This window comes from Festucalex cinctus, chromosome 10, assembly GCF_051991245.1.
Source record: "Festucalex cinctus isolate MCC-2025b chromosome 10, RoL_Fcin_1.0, whole genome shotgun sequence".
NCBI lineage: Eukaryota > Metazoa > Chordata > Actinopteri > Syngnathiformes > Syngnathidae > Festucalex > Festucalex cinctus.
Genome location: NC_135420.1, coordinates 1897490 through 1921118, shown reverse-complemented (window position 1 = coordinate 1921118; position 23629 = coordinate 1897490). Strand labels below are relative to the sequence as shown.

At 39.3% G+C, this 23629-nt stretch overlaps 1 protein-coding gene and 1 long non-coding RNA gene across 4 annotated transcripts in view; one reads left to right on the top strand and one right to left on the bottom strand.

Moving 5' to 3' along the window:
- Positions 1-23629, top strand: part of ect2 (epithelial cell transforming 2) — a 334206-nt gene that overhangs the window by 3421 nt on the left and 307156 nt on the right. The gene's annotated exons all lie outside the window — the stretch shown is intronic.
- On the bottom strand, positions 70-1812 carry LOC144027285 (uncharacterized). Its single transcript, XR_013285416.1, has 3 exons — positions 1282-1812; positions 339-582; positions 70-238 (listed from the first exon to the last, which is right to left on the bottom strand). It is a non-coding gene; the product is annotated as an uncharacterized LOC144027285 (long non-coding RNA).

The window sequence follows — 23629 nt, the reverse complement described above, 5'->3', positions numbered from 1 at the left end:
TATTGGGGCAAAATTAAGGAAGGCTTGTCCATTGATTGTGTGAACAGACTGCAGTAAAAATGAAGTCACTTCAATGTTTGCTGGTTTTATTAAGTTTTACATGCTCCTTGACTGCACAAGTACATGTTATGGAGTGAGGGCATGTTCCCACCAACGATGATATCATATTCTTCAAAGGCTTGCTGAGGAAAGTGAGGGAAGAGTCACTCCATGGCTTCAGACACCTGGTCAGCAGGTCCTGTGTAAAACAAGTGGTGCTTGTACATGTGACCATTCCGTATTGCTTCACACAAAAAGTTAATGTAGTGTGCAATGCCGTCCATATGTAAATGACATACCAAGACGTCGGCTGACTTCAGTTTGTTGCAGCTCAGATATGGTAGGTGGAGATACTGGTGGTACAACACCAAAGCCTTCTGGGGTCCTCCATTCAAGTGTCCTCATTCGGGGCATTCCAATTTGGCTGCTGACTCTCCCCTTGATATTTTTTTTTCTTGCAGGTCGGTGATGTATTTAAACGGTGCATGAATGCTTGTATACATCAGAATATGGTTCTGGTACCCCTCAAGTTTGGCTGTTGATCTAGTGTGACACAAACAAAAACAAAATTATAAAATAAAATAAAATAATTGATGATACTACTATATGTCACCAACTTTCCAACAAAGCCCCCAAAATAGAGGTAAGATCTTTAGTTTTTGGGCCCAAAACATTGTATTAGCTAGATAAAAGTAACTTGACTGCATAGAATATGCAAAGGCTGCTTGCTTGTCGAGTTTCCGTGTAAAACGTAGCAGCCTGTAAATTCTTGTGCACCCAATTACACAATGGACCAGTACACACTTGAGTGAGAGAGTTCAGACTCTAGCAGTGCTTACGGTACAGCCAGCATTTAAGTCCAGAAAGTTATTCCCTGCCGAAAATTAATTTCGAGAACACTATTTTCACCAACCACAACGAAAATAATTTTCAACTCCTCCACTAATACAGTATGCTTTAGATTCTCCATTGAAGTTATGGGCAAATATACCTCCGAAATCACAGTAACATTACATTACACAATAACTTGCGCATTTACTCGAAATATAACGTGCCAGCGGGAATTTTTTTTTTTTTTTCAAAGCAAGTAGCTACATAACGAAATCGTTCGAGTGGTGCGGAGTTGCTCATCAACAGCTACAGTGATCGTAAAAAACAAAGGTACGAACATCGTATTAATTAGTACGGTGTATACTTTTTCTCTCGCTCTCAAAACGTAAACACAAATGTACTCTTACGTACCGGTCAAGTAGAAAGCAGTCGAAGGCACCGGCACGTCCCAAACCTAGTCTGTTCCTCATTTCTCTCCATCTGGCAAATGAGGCTACAATATAAACTCTTGTTTTGTCGCGCTGAAATAAAATAAATTCCCAAAGCAATTGTGATGCTTGATAATGCTCTCTTCGGGGACCGGAAACTCTTCTTCTCCGTGTACATGCGGTCGCCATACAAACCGGAAGTGCGTCTGCAAAGGCGTTCCAAAAACGCGTTAAGAAATGGAGCGCTGAAATTTGTCGTTGACGGCACCCGTAGCAGAAAGATGGCGGCGAAACATGGCGGACGCTAGCAGGCGAGGCGCGGTCATGTAAAATAATTAGTGATTTATATACTTACAGTTATATTTTAAAAAAGTATGTTTATGCGATTCAACATATCTTTTTACTTACTACTAACACAAACATTTGTTTTTTTTTAAATGAATGACTTTTTATTTCACCACGAGATGCCACTGTATAATACTGAGTGTACCTTTAAAGGTCCCCTGAAATGAAATGTTCACTCTTTTGGGTTTTTGATCATAAATATGCCTTACCATAGGGGTGGGCGATATGACGATATTAGATCGTTAAACGAAACGCGGGGCTTCCGATCTGTCATTTCTGTTGAATCATCTGATCTCGACATAAAGCATTTCAGGTCAATTTGACGGTCAGCTCATTTTCTGTCACTGACTGAAAAAGACAGCCATGCAGCCTGCCCCTATTTGACAGCCAATCCGTGTGGTCATATAGCACGCCCACGTCGCCCCACCCCCGGCCCGCAGCACGTCTTCCCCAAACAAACAAACCTGGCTGCGTGAGGGATGGCGGTCGCAGAGGAGCGAGTTTGTTGCGAAGAGAAATTCATCGTCCATAATACAACTGTTTTTCGTTCGTACCAAACGGCAAAGATCAGGCGAAAATCATATGCAAAGTGTCCAAGATGAAGACAAGTTACACTACCAGCTTGAACTTCAATCACCTGAACCAGCAGCATCCCGCACAGTACACTGAGAGCCAAGCTAATAACTAGCAGTGACAACAGCTCATACCTGCGCCACCAGAACAGCAGACCGGCCCTTACAGAAGTGTTCACCAAACTCACGCCATATGACATTAGATCCGCGTTTCGAGCTGCCAAGTAGTAAGTTGACTTTTTCCGCCAAACGCCGGCATTGCTCGCATGTATGCAAATTGTACAGAAATAGTGGCGGAAAAAAATACAAAATGTGCAGGTTTTTTTGTTTGTTTTTAAAAGCGACCTCTGTAGCGTTTATGAAATGATCAGGCCAAGTGGCAAACTGCCAATTTTCAAAAGTTACCCATCCATGCCAGAAAACAACACGCTAGTGCATAGCTTAGAAAGAAAAAAAAAAAAGTGTGTTGCATTCAAGGCCCGTTCACACCTTGGGAAACTACATAACCCGCAATCCACTCACAAGGGTTGATAAGTTACAAGTTACAATATTTACCATTATTTATAAAAGGTGCTTATAACTTTGCAGTTAGTTTTAACTTTTTACGTTTACATGCTCCTCTCTTCTCTCTTTTGTTTACCATGAATTTATACCAACCAAGTTGTGTGCACTTTAAGACATTCGCTATTTTAATACACTACTTGAAAACAGAACTGACTTGTACTGTTTTGCTGCTTTATAATTAATATTTGTCTTTACAAAAGGTATTTATTATTAAGCGTTAATTTTCACATACTAAGTGTAGCCTTAATAGCCTAGTACTTATTCAATACTCTTAATTCAATATTTATTTCATATTAATTAAAAAAAAAACATCGTGATAAAATCGAAATCGGGATTTTTATAATTAAAAAATCGTGATATTCAATTTTTGCAAGATCGCCCACCCCTACCTTACCATAGCCTGACTAAGTCCCCAAAACTCTGAGATAAACGACCCATGTTTCCCTTATCTATGGGCGTTAGTATCATAGTAGGTCAAATAGCACTCTCAAATGGGCTGTTTTAGCAGGTCGGTTTTACACGTCACTAACGCCACCTTTTTCGGTTTTACACGTCACTAGCTCAGCGCGAACTCCACCCTCACAGTTTTCAATCCCTCCCCCCCACCGGAGATTTCCAACCCAGGAACAAACAGCAGTAGCAGCAGGAGGACAGCATGGCAGCAAAACATCCCCATAGGAACTGCTCTGTACCAGATTGTACAGAGGAAAACAAAAACATTTTTCTTCTGCCACAGAAAGGCTTGTGGTTGGACTGTATTTATGCATTAAATATGCCCAAGCAACTCCCAAAACGTTAGTTCCCGCGAGTGGGGTGGCCGATTTTGCGATGTGGCCGATGTGCTTGTTTCCCCCGTAGGACCTATGGTTTGATGGTAGGGGAGGTGTAAATCCATCTCCCGAGAGTCGGGTGGCCGATTTCGCAGCCCCGTATCTCAGGCCCGGAGGGTTGTGGAAGGCCGGCACTGACACGGTTGGAAAGCTGAGGTCGAGAGGGTTCCAGAGATGTGTTCACTTATGGTTCGACCAGTACGGGGGTGTCAATCCTGGCAAACATTTTACTGACGACTGCTTCAGGAATTTGGGACAATACAAACGTGGATAAGCAGAACATCTTTCACTTACCCGGGGATCGGTACCAACTATTGAAAGTAAAGCATGCAAAAGCATGCGCCAATATTCCTTCAGGTGCAGACGTAAAGACTCCGTTTGTAAACAAGAACACATGGAAAAGATGAGACCACGCCTCTCATTTTTCGTCAAAAACACATGGAAGTCTGGTGAGCCCTTGCAAACGCCCACCAAAATCCACTTGTTTGAGGCTAGGCTAACAGTAGACCTTCCTAGTGGAGACTGCAACTCTACAACAAGGTACAATTCCGTGACAATTTCTTTTATACACAATATTAGGGCGTTCAGAGGATGGTTGGTGTCACTGCTGCAAAGCTCATATCAGGAGATCTTTAAGCACTTTAACGGTCGATAACGGACTTTAACGGACGTTTACAGAGAGGCATAATATATGTGACCTGCTCCAGCAAAAGAGTCCACATGTCGGGAGGATCAATCTGGACAATATGGACGATATTAGACAGTTCTCAACTCAACTCAACTCAACTCAACTCAACTCAAGTTTATTTATATAGCGCTTTCAAACAGCCTGAACTGTCACAAAGCGCTTTGCAGAACACAAAAAAACCCAAACAACATAAAACATTAACACCAATACAATCACAACAAATCAACATTCTTCCATCCCTACATACGGTTTGATGTTTGAAGCAGTTTTTAGATGAAAGAGGACAGAATCAGTCCCCTTTCAGCAGTTGAATCAGAGACGTGATCTCAGCATGCATGACGTCACACGTTTGCTACACACTAAGTTTGCTTATAAGCTAGCTCATAAACAAGCAGTCGCTGCGTTCGCGATGAGCACCATACACACAAAAAGAATGGTCCAATTTCCCACATTTGTTTTTGAGATTCTTTATAATTATTTGTGGCACATTTTATTCTCTACACTTTTTTGATATCTAACTACCCCCACATAATACTTCCGATTTACACCATTCAAATTTCAACTTGCTGAAAAAATTCACGCCTTTTAGGGTATATATCGTCTAGGCAAGGCAAGGCAAGTTTATTTGTATAGCACATTTCATACACAAGGCAACTCAATGTGCTTTACACAAGGAAAGACACATAAGCATCAAGAAACAGTAGTTAACATTCAGAGGAAGAAAAATAAATGAAAATAGGTTACAAAATGTATTAAAAAGAACATACAATAACAATCTTAAAACATTATTCAACAAACTTTAAAACATTTAACATAAGGAAGTTTAAAATAATAATAATAAAAAAAAAACTTAATTAAAGCTGTTTAAAAGTCCCTAATCAAAGGTATAAGAAAAAAGCAAAGTTTTTAACCTGGATTTAAAAGCATTTACACTCGGGGCTGACTTCACTTCTAGGTAGGGGTGTGAATTGCCGAGTACCTGACGATTAGATTCGTATCACGATTCACAGATCACGATTCGATTCGATACCGATTAATCCCGATACGAATTTATAAGTCGATTGTTGCGATTTTTTTTCATTCAAATTTAGAAAATACTAATCAGTAAGCTTGTAGAGTGTAAGATTTATATTAGGGGTGTTAAAAAAAATCGATTCGGCGATATATCGCGATACTACATCGCGCGATTCTCGAATCGATTCAATAATCGGCAGAATCGATTTTTTTTTTTTTTTTTTTTTAGGATTCACACCTTGAGCATGGAAGGATGTTATATGAACGGAACATTAAGCCTTAATATTTTATTTTAATGCTGTTCAAACATGAAACAGATTACAACCTCTATAAGACTGAAATTTCAGATAAATAAATAATACATTTTCATATAAATCTTACACTCTACAAGCTTACTGATTAGTATTTTCTAAATTTGAAAAAAATACACACGGGTGGGCATTATACAAAGTCACCTCGTACAGGCTTAACATACTCCGTCCATTTGGACCAAATTGAATGAAACACATCCAGCTGTAGCTTAATCGAAAAGGAAATCTTTTCCATCACAAAAATTTCCCTAACCACCTCAATCCAGTCATCTATAGAGGGACTTTCAGGTTTGAGCCATTTTCTCGTTAAGGCTTTCTTACTTGCTGCCAGCAGAATCTGGATAAGTTTCTTTTCTTTCTTGTTAAATTGCAGCAAGTCTACTTTACCCAGATACAAAGTAATAAAAGACATGGGGATAACGGCATTAAACACATTTTGCAAATGGTAATGAATGTCCAACCAATTGTCTTGTATGACTGTACAATCCCAAAATATATGAAAGTGGTTGGCTCCTCCTTTGTTACATCTCCAGCATGCATCTCCAGTTCCTTGGTATTTTTTCTGGCATGGTGTGACAAAGAATCTCATCGAGTTCTTCCAACAAAATTCGCGCCAAATGTTTGACCCTGTTGTAGACCATTGTTTCCGACATATATATGTCCATTCTTCTTCTGAAATATTAATTCTCCCCTCTCTTTCCCACTTCTCCTTCACATAGAATGTGCTCCCCCCTTACCCTGCAGGATGCCATTGTACAATTTGGAGATTAGTTTAGTAGGGGTAGCCGATCGTATTAATAACATTAATACTTGTAAAAATCCTCCGGCCATTTGGATTTTAATATTGCGGTTAAAATAGTTCTTAACCTGCAGGTATCTGTAGAAGTCTTCAGAACCCAACCGATGTTTTTGTTTTAAGGTTTCGAAAGATTGAAAAGCCCCCTCGTGAACAAAGGAATTATAATCAGTTAATCCTTTCGTAATCCATTGTAGAGATAGACCGATAATCGGTCGGGCCGATAATCGGGGCCGATATTTGACATATTGGTACATATCGGTATCGGTCTGTTTTATTAATCTGACGGCCGATATGAGCGATCCATTTAAAACTCCGTCTTTTCGCTTCGAATGCAGCCCAGAGCGTCTCTGTCTGTTATGGAGTCCAACTCCAGCAATGTAACGCCCATAGCAGCATTTGATTGGTTAGCCGTGCAAGAGCCAGAACCAATCAGTAGTGTATGCCTGTATCACAGTAGCCGGTCACACACGCACCCACGGACACAACGCGAGACACATGCTTCGAAGGTAAGTTAAAAGAGAAGAGACTCCGCCGATCGTTTCACCATGATAAGCTAAACACATTGAATTATGTTGTGTATTAAATGCACTATATGAATGGAGCTGCATTGCCTTGCATTGAATCCCCGCTAGCTAACAGTGGTGTGTTCAGCTTAGCATGTAGGCTAACACCCAGTAGCTAATTCGCTACTTGAACTACTCGGGGAGGGAATCACACACATTTTCACTTAATTAAGTAAATAATGTTTGTTAGAAAGGTTCCAAATATTAACAGTTGTCATTATATTGTCTAGTTCCATGTTAAGAGTAGAGTAATGTCATTATATTTACCTCTCGTGACGCACACATTGCATTCTGTGGTCACGTCCACTACTTGTTGCATAGCGGTTATTATGCAGTGAGATGCCACAGTGACACTAAATAGCGTTTAGTTACTTTATATTGTGTTTATTTGTCGCACTGGTTTGCCATTGTGTGCCTTAAGCTTCGACGTCGATTTGATTGACAGCTCGTTGTGCACCTCGTTAAAGTCCGCTCCGTAACTAATTAAGTGTCTCAAACACCGTTTAACTACACGAACGTGTTCTCTTCCGTATGTTTGGCATTAGTAGAGAAGTGCACTAAAGTATAGTGTGCTTATTTGCTCGTTTTGTCTCTCTTTTCACGTCATGTCAGTTGGGACATTATGCTCTCAATGGATGCCACTAATATGTAACATCTACGGCCGTAGTCGGCTGCAATTAATGTTCAGTGATGTAATTTCGTTACGTGCCTCATACTTTGAATAATGAGCTCATGTTTGGTGTGTTGTATAACTTTCTCGTGTGTTAGTAACTATTCATGTGGACAGCTAAGACAGTGCTTGTTAATGTGAATTAGCAATGTTGCAGCCCAGTTATTATTTAGACAAGTACATCTGTGCCATTAAGTGATACAGTACAGTACAGTAGTGAGAGAATAGTGTGCCCATATACACACACGTGTCTATAAGTGTAAAACACATTAAACAGCAGAAAGTGGCAGCGGTCCACCGCAACAATGTCTGTTTAACCAAGTTATTCTTACTATTATTATAACCAAGTTATTTTACTCTACCTTTTTCTGCGTTGATTGGGGCATCCTAAGTGGCAGTAAACTACATGATGAAGTGTCTTTTGACAGTTCTCTTGTAGAGAGGAGTAGCATGTTATTGCTGTTCTCGATTTAAGATCCTCAGCTTATGAAAAACTGTCTATATGGTAACAATAACAATAATTATAATAAGGTCTACAAGAACTGTATGGTGTTCAGGGATGAATAGTTTTTCTCATGGAATTTTTTTATTTTTTTTTGCTGTAGTAATAAGTAATGCCACAGCTGATGCACATTTTGAATGACAGGGTTCCTCCTATTACTTCAAAATATAAAAATATAACATTTATAGAATAAAACTACAAGTATCCCAAATGCTATAAAAGGTAATGTCACATTGGCCCCCACATTTAACTCCCCCCGCCACCAACGTCTTATTGCAGATAGAAGGATGTAAAATGAAAAGTGCAGTGTGAGAATCCATTGTAAAGAACGGTTAGGGTTTGCATTATTCAAAAATTTGGTGCCAACATTTTAACTTTTACTGCAAATGAATATCGGCTTCAAATATCGGTTATCTGCCTCCTTGACTACCGATAATCGGAATCGGTATCGGCCCTGAAAAAAGCATATCGGTCTATCTCTAATCCATTGTTTGAATCTGTTATCAAATGTGTTGGGGGTAAATACAGTATCAAAGGCGCACCATCGATTATATTTTTGTGTCTCCTTCCAAATTACACGTTTTTAGAGTTTCATTTAAGGCTACGATCATCATGTTGTATAGTGTTTCTTTGAGATTGTTTTCCTGCTGTAATTTAGTATCAAATAGTAGAGCATTCCATGGGATATTCGTAATCGCTTTCTCCTCCAGGTCTTTCCATCCTGCAGAGTAGGTAGGACAGCAGATGCACACAAGTGGTGTCAGCTGGGTAGCATAGAAATAGTCACGTAAACATGGGAGATTTCTACCCCCCTTGTCTTTTTGCAATTGTAATGTTGTATATTTTATCCTAGGTTTCTTGCCCATCCATATATACCTCGATATCATTCTGTCCCACTCAAAAAATTATTTTTGTGGTACTAGACATGGTAAGCATTGGAATAAATACAGCATTTGAGGGAGAATATTCGTTCTTACTGAGTCAATCCTAGAGTTGAGATCCAAAAACGGAACCGCATTCCATCTTTGTAAATCTATTTGTAGTTTGGCATTGAGAGGTTAACCTCATACATCTTTGTAAAATCTCTATGTAATCTGATACCTAGATACTTGACCGTTTCTGCGTCCCACTTCCATTTGTATTCATTTGTGATATGATGAGGTGGCTCATAATTCAAAGTTAACACCTGGGTTTTATTTACATTAATTTTATAACCTGAGTATCTTCCATATTCTTCAAGTGTTCTTAATATTGTAGGTAGTGTCTCTGTAGGCTGAGTTAGGGTCAATAGTAGGTCATCAGCAAACAAGGCAAGTTTTTGCTCTTCACCAGCAAGTGTGACCCCTTTAATCTCCTTTTTTTGCCTTATCCACTGACCCAGCGGTTCAATGTATAATGCAAAGAGTAGTGCAGAGAGGTTGCATCCCTGCTTAGTTCCTTTTTGTAAAACTATTGGCTCCGTGAGGTCCCCATTAATTTTTATTATAGCGGACGGTTTATTGTACAATCCTAATATTACCTCAATTATTGATTTATTAAATTTGTCAAGTACTTTGTATAGGAGGGTCCACCTCACAGAGTCAAAAGCTTTCTCTGCATCCACACTAACAATCAAAGCCTCTTGTTTCTGTTGAACCACATGTTGCATTATTCTCATTACTCTTCTAATACTGTCCTGTGTCTGTCTGGTCTTTATGAACCCTGTCTGGTCTTTGTGTATTAGCAATGGCAAAATTGTTTCCAATCTCTTAGATATGATCGACGTAAATAGCTTGTAGTCAATGTTTAGAACACTTATTGGCCGGTAATTGCTACACATCAATCTATCTTTTCCATCTTTTGGAATAATGGATATTATTGCTTCATTCCACGATTTGGGTATCATCTTCCCTTCAATCACCCAGTTAAATACTTTTAGCATAGTTGGTACTAATTGGGTCTCCATTGCTTTGTACCATTCCGGACCAAATCCATCAGCCCCCGCCATTTTGCCACATTTTAGTCTCTTAATGGCCCATTGAATTTCTTCTTTTGTTATTGCAGCTATAAGCTTATCATTTTGTCAACAGTCAAGGTTGGTAAATCTAGTTGTGCTAAGAAGGAACCAATTTGGTCGTGGTTATCAAAGTGAGTCCGGGAGTACAGATTTCTATAGTAATTTTGGAAACATTTCTTAATTTCTGCTTGTTCAGTTTCTATTTTGCTATTTGAGGGATCTATAATTTTATGTATTGTTCTCTCTGCTTGTTGCTTCCTCAATTTGTAAGAAAGTAACTTCAAAGATCTCCCACCTGCCTCATAATATTTTTGTTTTGTAAATATGAGTTTTTTTCTGTACGTCCAATGTGTTAATATCATCAATTTCCTTTTTCAATTTTTGCATTTCAGACTTTACTTCACTTTTCAAATTCTTAAAATGTTCTTGGTGTAGTTTTACCAGTTTCTCCTCTAAACATGCAAGTTTATTGGTAAGTATAAGTTTATTGGTTTTCTTTTGATAAGAACCTAGGCTTATAATTTTATCTCTCATAACTGCTTTAAGTGTGTCCCACAAGGTTCCAGGGGAGACCTCGTCATTATCATTAAAGCTTAGGAATTCTTTAATTGCATCCATCAGTTTATCATTAATATCCGGATAATTTAGAATGTTGTTGTTCATTCTCCAAACAGTATTTCTTTTTTGCTTGTGAGGCAGACATTGACGGTGACAGGATTATGATCCGAAACTGTACAAGGTCCTATATCACAACTTTTCACCAGTGCCAAGTCATTTTTAAACATAAAAATATAATCCAATCGGGAGTAGACATTGTGTGGGTGAGAATAGTGGGTATATTCCTTCTTCGATGGATTATTCTCTCTCCATACATCTACTATTCCTATTTCCTCCATAAGATACAGCAACTTTTTTCTTATCTTTTTGAGGCCACTTTTACCATTCTAAGAGTCAAGTGTTTCATTTAGAACTATATTAAAATCCTCTCCACATAATAATATTCCTTGACTTTTTGTCGTTATTAACTCCAAAATGTGTCTATAAAAAGACCAGTCACTGCCTGGGGGGATGTACACATTTAGTAAAGTTGTGAGATTACCTGCAATTTTCCCAATTATCATGACATATCTGTATCTTCTGTATCTATATATTCAGACATGTGTTCATAGTTCAGGGCTCCTGAAATCAGCGTCGCCACGATGACGACCAGAGCTATGTGAAGAGTAAAACACGTGTTTATATCCTAATTTGTTCAATTTTAAGTGCTCCTCATCTGTAAGGTGCGTTTCTTGTACCAAAGCAATTTCTTCCTTTTCTTTCTTTAGCTTGGACAATGTTTTCCACCTTTTAATTGGATTATGTAAGCCATTGATATTGATTGTAACAAGTTTTAAGTATCTATCATACATTTTTCAACATTAGAAATACTGCCCACAGGCTCCTGGTTCCTCAACATTAACATTGAACTCAGAACAAAAAGTAAAATTGAAAATTGAAATTTAAAATATAAACAAATGCACACGTGATAACTTCCAACGTAGGGGTCTACAATGCTGACCCTCCTGTGCCTCTAAAGGCGACATCCTCATCTTTGCTGTGACGGGGGGCCTTTATAAGTTGGGGTCTATGTCACAAGAGTCAAATCTCCACAGAACCATAACTCGCGTCATATTTCACGCCAATGAAAAAAGTGAATAAAAGAAAAAAAAAGCTTACTTGGCCTTCAACCTTCATTTCTATCCAAATAAACAATTTAAATCTTTATTTTGAAATAACAAAAAGAAAACCTCATTCTCTTGAGGGTCCAGCTGCTACTCTCGTGAAAGCTCTCAACTTCTCTTTATAACTCAGGACTTGTCCCGAGTTCATTGTAGGGCGGGCTCCTCTGGTCACTCTGCTCCAGGTCAGTTGCTTCAGCTGATCCACGATGGTCTCTGGTGACTTCAGAACTGTGACAGGAAGGCCTCTTCTGGACATGTCTTCACTCGCTTCCATGGCTGTCTCGTAGATGTTTGCACCGTCGGCGTACTTCACCTTCAGTCTCGCGGGGAAGAGAGTTTGGAATGGAATCTGGCTGTCCTTCAAGGTTTTGCGGATGGTTGCATATTCTCTTCTTTTCTTCAAGATGGTAGGAGGATAATCGTTGTCAAGAGATATGTGTTTATCTTTCCAAGTAAAGCCTCTCCGTTGCCAAGCTTTACGGAGAATTGCTTCTTTGGTTTTGAAGCTCAAAAACTTGACGAGTATCGAACGTGGAGAAGCTCCGCTCGGAGGTGGGGGGCCGAGCAAAAATCTGCACATTCACTATTTTTTGAAAGACATAAAAATAAAACTAGAGCTGCGAGCAGCTATAAAGGGCCCTCGCAACCCGGGCCACGTTGGTGTACTTGCACGTCGGCGTACTGGCATGTTGGGGTACTGTTTCATAGGAAACTGTCTAAATTGTAAATGTTTTTGCCATGCTTTGTGTTCACAAAGTTTCATGGAAAGGCCAAAAATGATGCACAATTAACAAAATAAAATCAAAATGGTTTGGCACATGAATACTTTTTGTAGGTATTAGGCTGATCGGTATGCCTCCCAATATTCATACATATAGCTAAATTATATAATTGGAAATACTTCATAAAAATGTCTAGAGGGCGCTATTGAGCCATTTATTACAAATTGCACAACAAATCTCTAAAATATTCATGATCGTGAGACGTCTGATGTGTGTGTGCAGAATTTTCATCCATGTTTAGACTCTCAAAAAAAGCATTTTTCTTTGCAAACAATGCATCGCTACAGCAAAGGCGTGGGACAAAATAAAAAAAATTCAATAACTTTTCATCTTAAATATCTTAAGATGAAACACGGCAAAGTTGAAGGCGATCTGATAAGTTTTGTTGGAATTTGTTAAAATATGACTCCTATAAAATGCCCCAAAAAAATGGCTACAAATACAAATACCAAAGTACAGTAAAACCTCCGCTGACGAACGCTTAAGCTCACAAACTTTTCGCCTCAAGAACATTAAATTTGCGAGCATATAGTCTCTGCTGACGAACTAGTTTTCGGCGGACGAACCAAACCACGCGGTCGAACAGCGCCACGGTGGCGGCCACGAGAAGCTGACGCACGCTCACGGCGTCCCAGTTCGTCACCCCCTTTCTTTGAGTGCGGACGCGGTTTGTGTTTGATAGACATTGTGGACCATATTGTGTGTACTTATGCTATTATGGGACCGAAAAAGACCCCACCACAGGCTAGTGTTAAGCCTAATGCTGCGTTCTCAACCAAAAGCGAGGGACGGCGATTCGGCGGCGCATTTGCATTGTAGTCAATGGAGTTCGCGCCACTAAAAAAAGCGAAAGTGCTATCACGTACCTCAAAATAGGAGGAAATAGTGCCACGGCTGTTTAGTCCCAGGAAAGAAGTGAAAATAGTTGGCGGTGCTCACTTTTTGTTGACTCGCTAAAGTGCTCCACTTCCTTGTTCACCAAGGGACACGCATCTTCCGCTCCGGTGAGCACAAAAGCGCGAATGAACGGCAACCGTTCCATAAACACTCTACGCGGTGAAACGCTCGCGAATGAAGTAAGTCTGCTGCCATCCTTAAGAACTACCATCACAAATGTAAATAAAATGACTTTATTATACAGTACAGTTTATTTCTTTAATTACAATACAATAGCACATTTATTATACATAAAATAAGGTATATTTTGGTGTAGTTTTACGGCTTATTTAGTAGAAAATTATGTTTTATAGGGACCTGAGAACGGATTATTCTCATTTTAATGGTTTCTTATGGGAAATAAATGTTCGGAAGAAGAACTTTTCACCTTACACACACTTTCTGGGAACCAATTATGTTCGTTTGCTAAGGTATCACTGTAAATCAAAATGGCGGACTTCCTGTTTGGTTTAGCATATGGCTACAGGATACTTTATTGTAAGTCTTATTAGGCTGATAGGTATCCCAATTTTTACAAATCTAGCAGAATCATACAATCGCATTCATTCATGTCTTGGCAAACAATGCATCGCTATGGCAACGGTGTGCGACAAAATAAAAAAAACTTTTGTTTTTTTTTTGTTTTTTTGTACATCGTGGGTTCTTATGTATGCCTTCAAATTATCATAGCGCTAGGTAAAAACGTTCAACTGTGAATGCTTCGTTAAAGAAGAATTTATTTTTTTTTTACTCAAAATGTGATGCTCCACCCCTGGGGGACTTCCTGTTGGGTTTAGCACATGGCACCAAGAGACTTTTTTTTTTTTTTTTTGTACATCGTGGGCTGTTACATGTCTGTAAATTAGGGCTGGGCAATATGACCTAAAATCAATATCACGATAAATTGGGCAGTTTTACCTCGGTAATGATAAATACACGATAAAAAAAAAAAAATGGACCTGAAAATAACTGCAGGAAATGCAAATTAACTGCTTTTTTGTTGATTTATTGACCAACTGGCACACATTACTTTCAATGTATGATACAAAAAAGTATGAAAATCTCTTGTAACCATTAAAGTATAAATATTTAAAATAGCTTGTAAGACTTGAACAATGTCACATTAGAACATGAGAAAAAGGTTACCTCTTGTAAACTTTTTTATTTTTTGCAACTACCTTGCACAAAGGTACTGTAATGCCATGTGCAAGGGCCTATATTTGTGGTGGTAATGTTTCTTGCAAAAAGATAATATAAATAATGCCATGTGCACAGGAGGTAGATGGAGCAACAGCACCGTCAAGTGGTGAAACTTGGAACTATCCTTAGTGACAATTCATACAAGCAACCGCATTTTTACACATTTATACCATGATAATTCTTGACAGATAACTGAACTACGAATGATTCATGTTATATCTTTGTGTGTATGAACGTCCTATTTCATTTGTACTCCATAAGGAATGGAAGGTAATCAATATCTTTCAGTTCAGTCAGATTAGGCTCAAGTAGAAATTACCTCACAATTTGGTTTATGATGCATTAATTACGATGTGTTAAACGGGTTGTGTGGGGAAACTGATTTGCCAGACTGACCAAATTTAATGCCAAATTATTAATCCCTTTAATAATTTTTTTTTTAAGTCTGCGTGAGCGAACAGAAAGGGTGTGCCACCCCCTTACTGAAGCCCCGCCCATAGACTTTAAAAAGACGAGGGGACCCCCTCGCTTTCTCTCTCTTCCAACTTCGCTCCTCCAACATCCTCTTCCCGATCGCTCTTTACCTGCAAGTTTCCCAGCCTGCTCCAGCTCTTTGTTCCAAGAAACTTGCCAACCACGTGGCCTTTTTTCTCTGGCAGCAACCGTTGCCGAGAGCAGACACTCGCTCCACGCCACGCCAAAGCAGGTGCAAACTACAACGCTGACCCCAAAGACTCTTTTACTCCTTTTTTTCCTTGTTTTTTTTCTTCACCATCGGTGATTGCCCGCCAGCGGCGACCTTCGCGGCCCCGGGGTACACTTGCAACGTACCGCCGGACTCAAGGTCGTGCACCTAAGCCGCCCCGCACCTCACCTGCTAGTCGGTGGCACCCCGCCGCGGTGCCAGCTCACCTCCAATGGCTGGCCTTCCCTGTACGCAGGCGCGTAGTGGACCGAGCTCCAACAGCTGTCCGGCAGAACCAACCTCGCCGGAGAATCAACCTCGCCGAGTTGCCGACCAATCAAGGGACGAGCCGCGCAACTACGTCAGCCCCCGAACGGCTCCCTTGCTCACCCATGTGGAATACCCCCTTTTGATTTTCTTTCCTTTTGGAACGAACATTGACTATTTTTCCCCCTTTTCACAACGCAAACGATTCTCGTAAGTGTGCGTTTGATTTCTAACTCGGCGTATCCACTGTGTGCAACTTACGTTGGAAACATATCACAGATCTGGCAGGTCAAATTTCTCTTTTCCCTGTTTCCTTATTCATTCGCATTCCTTCCTTATTTTCATTAGCTTTATTTTATTTCTTTTCCTCTGACGGTAGAATAGTTAGATATGCAGTGTTTTGATTCTGTAGTGTAGCAATCGTGAATAAATGTATGTTTTATTAACTCTATTCCGCCTAAGTCATCTGTGTTTCCGAGTGGATTATTATTCTTTTGTTAGTACAACGAACCACTGAATATCGAGTGTGGCGACTTTAAATTATAAATGACTGATGAAGGAAGGATTTTGGTCGTTGTTTGCTCCTGTTAACCCAAAGCAAAACCAACGTGGTGCCCCTAGAGGTTATCAAGGTAAATACAATTTACCTCTGTAACGTCCAAATTATTAATTCGTCCAAAAGACGACCCATTTATCGCTACACCGTAATCCCAGTCAATTTGCCGGACTATTTTCCTCTCGACCAAAACCGGACCAGAACTCGCGTCACAGAACGCTATCAGGGGTAAGTCAGTGATGATCGCACACACTGGAGGTGAGGATATAATAGAGGTTCATGTCAAAAAATCCGAACTATCCCTTGAACGTTGTGTGTTTTAGTTTTACAATTAACGCCAACTGCGGGGTCATTAAAGAGCTTAAAGGACACTTAGGGAAAACAAAATAACCAGAATAACATAGATTTGCTAGTTGCTAGTTGCTCATGCTATACAAGCAAAATGGTGCATACTTTCACAGCGTTGGAAACTTCGATATTCTTTTTAAGGGGGAAATAAGTGGCCGATTGTTTTGGCCGATGTTTGAAGGCCAATAATCGGCTGATTATAAAGGCGGCCGATTAACACTTCAATATCCAGGGTTTTCCTTACCCCTCCCCTGTCCCTAGAAGTGAGCCAAATGGCACTGTGTTTTGTGTATCAACAACCCAGTGGCCTACAAGTAGGCACCTTTGTTTTACAAATGCAGCCATTACCTGCCAGATTAGCGGCTTCCAGGCACACCCTGCTAAATAAAGACCTCTTTGCAAGTGAACTGACTATTCAATGAGGGCTTTGTCACCACATGATTGAGTGAGCAGCAGCTGCACCCATCACATAATCCAATCACATATGCAGAAAAGAGGTGTAGCAGTGCCACTTATGCTCAGATAACTTCCACAATTCTTGATCAAATCTGTAATAAAACGTCAAACTTTTGTAAATAAAAGCATTGAAGTACTGAAAGCATTTTCTTGTTTCTAGATCTTTTTTTTATTTATTTATTATTATTTATTTTTTTATTTTTGTATTTTTTTATTTTTTTACAATACTTCACTTCAGATGTAAAAAATATATATTTTTATTTGTGTCTATATTTAATTTCAGCCATTTATATTTAATTGCAAAATTTGTTTGAATCATGTGTGTGCACAAGTAATAAATCTCAGCAAGAAATACAAAACACATTTTTTGACCTTTTCCTAAAAACAGAGGAGGATAAAACAATTTTCCACCGTGATCACAAAAGTAGAAATATTACTAATTGTAGCCTGTTGAACACACTGTTGTGTCATGAAAATATTTGACCTAATTCTAAAGATATCTGTCATTCCATCACAACACACCGGTTTGGGAAGCCACAAGATTAGTTCACTTTCCCAGTAGATGCAGAGTAAACCACACAATTTGGAATGACAGACTGCCTATTCTCATTTACTGTAGTAACAAGTCCTAGCAAATAAGGAAAATTTTTTGGCCAACAAAGTCCTGGCCAAGGTAAAAGGGCAATGTACCAGGTGAACTGTTGGTGTAAGAACAAGCATGCAACAGTGTGTTGTTTTGATCAATAGAATTATACATGTAGCAAATATAGAAAGGAGGTGTAACGGTGCCAATTATCGTCCGATAATCCACAATTACTGATCAAATTTGTACTAAAACGTCAAACTGTGGTAAATAAAAGCATTGAAATATTGAAAGCATTTCTTGTTTCTAGACCTATTTTTACAATAATTTGAATAGTTGAAGAAAGAGCTGACTTCAGGAATCAAAAATAAGCATTTGTCTTCTATATCACTATCCACATGCTTCACATATTTGTTTGTATATTTCATTGCAGCAATTTCTAAGTGTGTGCTCCAGCAGTGAATCTCAGCAAGAAATACAAATCAAATAGTTTTGACCTTTTATGAAAAACAGAGGAGAGAACATCTTTCCATTATGATCATAACAGTGGAAATGTTATACCGTGGTGTGATATAAAAAAAAAAAAAAAAAAAAAAAAAAAAAAAGTGCACTAGTTCAAAAGAGATCTGCCTCTTTCTCATTTTTTGGAAAGCCAAAAGATCGTTTCACTTTCGCAGTAGATTCGTACAGAGTAATTGCCACATTTGCATAATAGTCGAGCAACTTGGATGGTCCCGTCGGCATGGAAATTAGAACATGCAAATTGTTGGGCTTTTAATCGCTCGGGGCCTAGCTTAATGGTATTTTTGTTATAGTACAGGGTGATTCAAAAAGAATACGACAAAATCATCTTGCAATATTTAAAAAACAATAGGAATCTCGAGCTTGGATACGTGTTGTACATACCTTCAAATTTTTATTTCATGTTTTACAAGTCCTAAATGTGGCCATCACCGTCAGCATGGACAGTGGTGGCCACATTGAGTACTTGTAAAACATTAAATAAAAACTGGAAGGTATGTGCAACACGTCCAAGCTAGTGTTTCATTTTTTAAATATTTGATGATTTTGTTGCATTCTTTTTTTAATTACCCTGTAAATTTGAATGAAGCACCAATCGCAGCATGTAGTAATAAAATGTGTTTTTAGCACAAAAGGTCTGCATTACCCACTTGGGTAATATGCAATACCTGTCCTCTGCAGAGTTGTGTCTGCACCAAATTGGCAGTTGGAGGTGGACAAGAGCTCCCAGGGCCCTGGGGTAATCTGGCTGAATCTGATGCTCCTTCTTTTTGGCAATCACTTGCTCAAGCTGAGGTGCTTTCTCAATTTATTTCTCTGCAGCTCTGAGTCTGTAACTGTAGTCTTTGGCCTCCTTTATTGTGTGAACACGGCAAAGCTGAGACTTATTTCTGTAGATTCTTTTATATCTGCCGATTGTTGTTGTCCACATTAGTGTTTAACTCTTTGCCTGCCAGGTTCGGCAATTGCCGAACCCTACAAACAGACCATATAGCGCCGCCGACGGGAATTGCCGAAAACTGCGCTTTTAATGGGAATTTACAGAGGAAAGCCTTGACCAGCCGTGGTTGCAGTTGTAAAATGATCCTGTACTGTAATGACTAGGGGCGTGCTCAAAAAATCGATACGGCAATATATCGTTGCGGGCCTCATTACAATACACATATCGATACGCAGGTGTCAGAATCGATATTGCTCGTTAACTTTAAATAGGCAGTTAACGTTTGCCTTTGCAGCTTGCATTGTACCTAAAAAATAAAACCCAGTAGCGTCTTTGAAGTTAATTGCCTTCAATTAATGCAAAAATAGCTCACCAGTGATTGGACACTGTCTCTTGCTAAGAAAAATGAAAGCAGACAAAGAATATCAACATTTATTTACTTATAAACTTAACATGTCACGTGTCTCATGTGGGATACATATGTATCGCAATACGTATCGTAGCGTGATACGTTTCGTATCGTGAGGTTGGCGGCAATACCCAGCCCTAGTATTGACTAACTATGGCCATTAGATGACAGTGACCACTCTCTTTTGCATCATCTCAACCCACCCCCAATGGGAAGAGGAGGGGGTGTGACGTTAGTGGCAAGTGTTTGAAACAGTGCGATCGGGCTTCCGTGGATCCTAGATGACACACGGCGAGTCAAAGACATTTTAGGATCAGCCTAACTCATCATTGGAGGAGTGGAAACAATCCAGGCGTGAAGAATATGATTATACAGCAAATCAACATCCTCAGATCCAGCCAGAAATATCCTAAGGTAAGCGCTAACATGCTACGAGCTAGCTCGCTAACTAGCTTTCACTAGTTCATCAAATGTTTGTGTAGAGGTGAAAAACAGCAAGTGTAACTGCTGATATACACAATAACAACTGTTGCCTAACTAATGTGAATGTACAATTCACAGATCGTTCATCTTGCTACAAGCTCTGTGCCCAATCGTGCATCTTGCTACAGTTTCGGCTAGGGGTGGGAATCTCTCACATGAGGCCGATTCGATACGTATCTCGATACGCAGGTTGCGATTCGATTTAAAAACGATTATCTTTCAGAACAGAACGGTTCGATTAAGTTTGGGAATGATAAAATTTTCAATTCGATACGATTCATTTCAATATTCAAAACTTATAATGACATTTTTTGCTTGTAGACGTTAATCTTAAAACACCACAAATTTTTACAGTATCTTCAAACGTGTTAAAAAACAACAACAAAAATGTCTTCTATATTTTCATATATTGAATCAATTATTTAAATAGACAGCAACAAAGGGCTGGACGTATGACTGAAAAATGTATCAGTTTCAATATTTATTAGACGTTATTCATAGTTATAATTGTTTTTTTTTTCTATTCAAAATTAGGATCAGGAAAACAAAAGGCTGATAATTTAATTTGAAATATAAATATTTAACCTTGAAAAAACACCAACACAATTAAACAGAATGTGTACAGTGTGAAGTAGTTCAGAAACATAAATTTAAGTTCATGAAATAAACCTACCATCCAGCCAAAAGAACTATGAAGCCACCTTGTGGAACAATAAATCTATCAAACACATTTTAAACCACTTAATATATCTAAAAATATTGCCAAAAGTACCCTTCCCTTTTTATCAACAATTTTTGTTTTTCTTTTGCCATCACATTCATTTTTGTTTAATGAATGACATCTTTTTTTTTTTATCTGAGACACGATGATGACCACCATAATTTATTTTATTTTGTGTGTGTGTGTGTGTGTGTGTGTGTGTGTGTGTGTGTGTGTGTGTGTGTGTCGGGGGGCTGTCTTTCATTTTGAGTTTGATGACGTAATTGCGGGCATGTCTCAGTTCTCCTATCTGCTGCTCATGCAAGTTGTGTACATTGACAGGGAGCCACAAACTGAGAAATGAGATGCTTGCAGTATGCTTTTAGCTTAGTTGGTGTGTTGGCTGTGGGACATACCTGTATAGTTTGGATCCATGCATTGGATCGTCACGGAAGTTATTCTTTTGGCTCGCGTGCAGTACGAACGCCGGGACATACAAGTGCACCGAGAGGACTGATAGCCATGGCCTCCTGCTACTGTCTTCAGTTGCATGCTGTCACTCGTTGTGACGCACGCGCGTGCTAACGCACGCTATCCCGTGACGTGTCGCGAGTCCGGCGTTGCCGTTAGGCTGCCCCCCAAAAAGGTGCATGACGTCTTTGCATTATGTTTACAACATCCGGGGAATGAAACGTCTCTGAGCGCTACTTTGCTAGCTCTCTGTAAACACGGAAGTAGCTTGAATAGTGATGCTACTGAAACGTAAACAAAACAAGTAGAGCACGGCGCAGAACTCTTGCTATTGTTATGAAAACAATAAAGCCTCACTCACAACCGATTCACAGCCACGCGATATCCGGTCCACAGCTTTACAAGCAACGTATCTAAGGATTCGCGGCGAATTTTGTATCGGTTGACGAGTCTGCTACCGATATGGTCGTTTAGCTCCCCTTGACGAACGATGGTTCGGTCGAATCGGTTTTTTGTCCCAGCCCTAGTTTCGGCCCACCGCAGCTTATCGGGCAGAGGTAAAAAAAACAACAACAACAACAACAACAACAAAAAAAACAAAAAACAAACAAACAAAAAAACACTTCATTACACAGCTGCAATAAAAAAAAATAAAAAAAAACATTCTGAAACTAAATATAAATATATATTTCTATTATTTACAGCTCAGAGAGCCAGGGGTATTGCAACTCCCACCAGATCCAAAATGAAAAAAAGTAAATACATACAGTATTTGCATCACACTGCTGCAAAATAAATAATTACAATATGATCATTAGGGCCCGAGCAGCGACCGCTGCGAGGTCCCTATTGTTTTTGTAAAAATTATTACTATTATTATTATTATTATTATTATTAGGGCCCGAGCAGCGACCACTGCGAGGTCCCTATTGTTTTTGTAAAAATTATTATTATTATTATTATTATTATTATTATTAATATTATTAGGGCCCGAGCAGCGACCACTGCGAGGTCCTTATTGTTTTTGTAAAAATTATTATTATTATTATTATTAGGGCCCGAGCAGTGACAACTGCGAGGTCCCTATTGTTTTTCGTTCAAATTATTAGGGCCCGAGCAGCGACCGCTGCGAGGTCCCTCTTGTTTTTGTAAGAATTATTATATTAGGGCCCGAGCAGCTACCGCTACGAGGTCCTTCTTGTTTTTCGATCGGATTATTAGGGCCCGAGCAGCGACCGCTGCGAGATCCCTATTGTTTTTGTAAAAATTCTTCTTCTTCATCATCATCATCATCATCATCATCATTCTCCGCAAACGATCGCGATTTTGGGTACCTAAACATTCACGAAAACTCACCGAACTTTGCACACTCCTTAGGCCGGGCGAAAAAATTGATATTCTGACATTGTCATAACGTTAGTCTATAGCGCCCCCTAGGGTAGAAAAATAAAAACCAAGCCCGGCACTTTTGCGAAAATTGGCAGGCACGTGTAGTACCCCGAGACGCACAAAAAAAAAAAAAGTCTATTGGGACCATGTAGCTAAAATGTACAGGAAGCGAGCTATGAATTTTTCAATTTTGGCCTATTTTTCATCCAATTGACTTCAAACTTGGCATTTCTCATCTAAAGACCTGAGAGAACAACTGGGCAAAAAGTCTTGCCTTTTCGAGATACTATATGATGGGGGAGGGGCATGAAATATTGCCTTTAAAATTTCATTTGTCCAGAAAGAGCAAATGCTTAACTCCCATGTTCAAGCTCCAAAAAATCTCAAACTTCTCAGGCAACGTAATAGTCACAGCCTGAAAACATCTATATGATAAAATTCAGTTATACATATAGCGCCACCTAGTGGTAACAATAAATGTCATACTTTACGTTTTTAGCTACTGCGCTGCGCTCATTGAAGGGATCCAGTTGAAAATTGGTCAGAAAAGCCTTAAGATGTTGATCATGCCCCACACTGAATATTGTAACCTTTGGCCAAAGGGCGGTGCCGCAAAGTCTGAAGATTTTTCGTGACAATAAAAGCTGCATTAACTTGACCGAGATGATCCTATCTTCTCAAAATTTCACACATTTGATGAGAGTCCAGCCCTTAAGACATCTGCGAACTTATATTTCATCTTACTGATAGCGCCACCTAGTGGCAATTTTTTTTCTTACGATTTTTATTCAACATTTTTCTCCAACCACGTTAACTGGACCTACCTCATATTTGCTCAGATGAGGGTTTCGGCCTTCATGATGTCACAACACGAAATTTGTGAGTTTTCGCGAATCGCTATGGGCGTGGCTAAGCGCTGTTCGCCAAGAAAACAACGCCAGTTTTGAGGGTCTAAACATGCGCAGAAAGTCATGAAACTTGGCACACACAAAAAAGTCTCTTGGACCCATATGCTAAAATTAACAGGAA